Below are 2,964 nucleotides of genomic sequence, written 5' to 3'. Positions count from 1 at the left end.
CGGGGGCAGCGATCAGGTGGTGGAGTCATCCATCTGCTGCCAGGACAGCCACTCCAGCTCTGCCCTGACTCCTGCCCCCTAGGCCTGGGTTTGTCCCCAGCAAGTACCCACTTTACCTACACCTCCACTGGAGGACAGCAAAGACTCCTTCTCCCCAGGCCAGCATGGGCAGAGGTCCTGTCACATACAGGGCCCCTCACCTGAGGTGAATACATCTTCCCCAGGAGGCTCTGTCCCCTGATCCCTATGCACTCCCAAAGGATCAGGGAATCTCCTTGCCAAGGGCCCTTCCACTCACAGCACTGCCCACCCATCCGCAACAGAACACCTTCCCCAGCGTTCTGAGCTGGCTGTTCTTGAATGAACTCTCCAGTTCACTAGCTGCTGGTAGTCCCCAGGACTCTCCCCCAGACAGTTCCCTGCCAGCCAGCCTTCAGCACACCAAGACCATCCAGAGTGTCAACACTTTCCAGCATCCCACAGCAGAGGGCAACTGGCAGGCCCGCAGCCACCCCACAGACCATCTCACAAACACATTATCCGTCTAACACCCTATTTACCGCTCCAAAACACCCCGACACCCACAGAGAACATCCACTCCCATAAAGTTCCCCCATGGGCCGTCTTCCAATGAGTGTAAAAATAGGTTTCGTACCCAGGAACCCCACTGTACACCCAAAACTCCCACATCATGAACTCAGGTCCCTCTACAGACCAGACAGTTCAACTATTCATCACTAAGGTCATGTATCCAACCGACCAGCACACTCGCCTTGTGCTCTGTGCTCAGTTGCTCAGTCGTGTCCGACTCTTTGCGACCCCTTGGGCTATAGCCCACCAGGTGCCTCTGTCCATGGTATTTTCCAGGCAGGAAGACTGGAGTGAGTTGCGATTTCCTCCTCCAGGGTATCTTCCCAACTCAGGGATTGATCCCGTGTCTCCTGCGTCTCCTGCGTTGGCAGGCGGATTCTTTACCACTGAGCCACCTGGGAAGCCCAACTTTGTGCTCTAGCATCCCACATATCAAAATTCCCAGCACCTTCACACAGCACACATGCCGACACTTCTCAGGAGTTGTGCACCTTGTCACCCACATAGACCTGTGCTCCCCAGGATCTCTGGGTGTATAGATCTTGTGGCCTTGTAACACTCATACACAGACCATCACCCCACTAACTCTGCACCTGCACCATATGCTCCACCCAGTCACTCACACCACAGTCCCCTGCATTCTCAACACCTCTCAGACATTGCTTACCCCAACTCCTGCCCGGAGGTCATCAGTTTCGTACCTCAGGCTGTGACAACACAGGTGACAGTCTTGCACCCTACTCACAGGTCAGGTTCTCCAATGCCTTGCTCCCTAAACCCAGAGGACCTGCCAATCACAGAAGACTCATGCACCTCAACACTGTCACTACCCCTCCCCATATGAGCCACGCCTCCAAGCAACCCATATACACAATGCACAGAAATTCCTCCTCCAATGCTATTCAGATCCCAGCCACTCTAATAGACTACCCCAATACACTCCAGACATCCTCTCTAATTCCCCAGCACCGCAAGCATGAGAATTGTCCACTCCACCTTCCCCTGCCTTCTCATGGACCACCTACCCCAATGCCCTGCTACCAGTGAATCATTCACCCCCATGCCTCCAACAGACCGCCCATCACAATGCTCTCCACTTGTGGACTCACCACCCACATCTTCATGTAGAAAGCTGTCCCCCATCCCTTCACCAGTGCCCTGCTCAGTGGGCTATTGTCTCATCACCCCTCATGTGAAACATCCACCCAGCACTTCTCACCGAGTTACTGTCCACCCCAATACCTCCACACAAATTGCCCACCCTGCCCCCATACCACCCAAGCCCACACCTTCTGTATTTTTAACCATCGCTTATTGCAGACCTGCTTGGGGCCTGACACATTCAGGTGATCTCACTAAATCTTCACACCAGCTCTGGGAGGAAGAGGTTGACTCAGGCACACACACACCCGCACACTTAATATTAATATATTCTCACGTGCACACATGCCCTACTGACTTCATCCCCATCCCCAGCTTGTCAGAGAACAGGCCCTGATCCTAATGGGTCCTCATGGGGCCATCATCACCAGTTTGGGGGAGCTTTTCAGAGGCTGACTTTGGCCTTGCTGACCCATCTCTCCCCATGCTGATCCCCATGCTGCTGGGGAGAAATCGACCAGCCTGGGGGAACCCCTCAGACCTCTGGGTTCCAGCTCTCCCTTGACTGATCCCCCAGTCTTCAAGGAGCCTAGAGCCAAACTCTGAGCCCAGTCTGGGGCCTTTCCTCCACTGGGGACACATTTTGTGCCTCCCAGCACCTCCTGGCACCTTATGTGTCAGGGCAGTGTGTTACCTAGTCCCTATTTGTGGATTGAATCCTCCATTGGGGTGGGGGGCTTTTGGCATTAGAGCAGGAATTGGTGGCGGGGTGGGGGGCTGGTGCCCCTGGTGGGAAGTTTACCATCTGTCGGGGGGAGGACAGCAGACCTGGGTAAGGGATGAGGTTGGGGAGGGGGGTCAGAGGGAAGCGGTGGAGTGGAGGGCAAGACCTGATGACCCCTTTCCCTGCTTCGCCCCACACTGGGGATATGGGGTGAGAGTCAGGCTCGTCTGTGTGGATGGAAGTGAAATGCTGGCTGGTGAGAGGCTGGGAAGGTGGGCAGGCAGTGCTCACTGACCTCCCCTCCCTGCCTGCCAGTGGAAAGCTAAGGGCTTTCAGGGGCCATGAGCTGTGGGTTTGGGCTGCCCCAATTCCAAACTACCCTCTGCCCTCCAGATTGGTCCAGAGAGAGGCAGAGTTCTTTCTGCTGCAACCCCTCCTGTCTACAGCCTGGGGGAGCAGGCAGGTGCTTGGCTGGTCCTGAAGAGGGCCTGCCTGAGTGGTGGCCACCCCCTTTTGGGGGGAGCACAGCTGGCCTTGGGCTCCCAGGC

This window comes from Bison bison, unplaced genomic scaffold (assembly GCF_000754665.1).
Source record: "Bison bison bison isolate TAMUID 2011002044 unplaced genomic scaffold, Bison_UMD1.0 scf7180017864249, whole genome shotgun sequence".
Classification (NCBI taxonomy): domain Eukaryota; kingdom Metazoa; phylum Chordata; class Mammalia; order Artiodactyla; family Bovidae; genus Bison; species Bison bison.
This window is presented reverse-complemented; position numbering follows the sequence as displayed.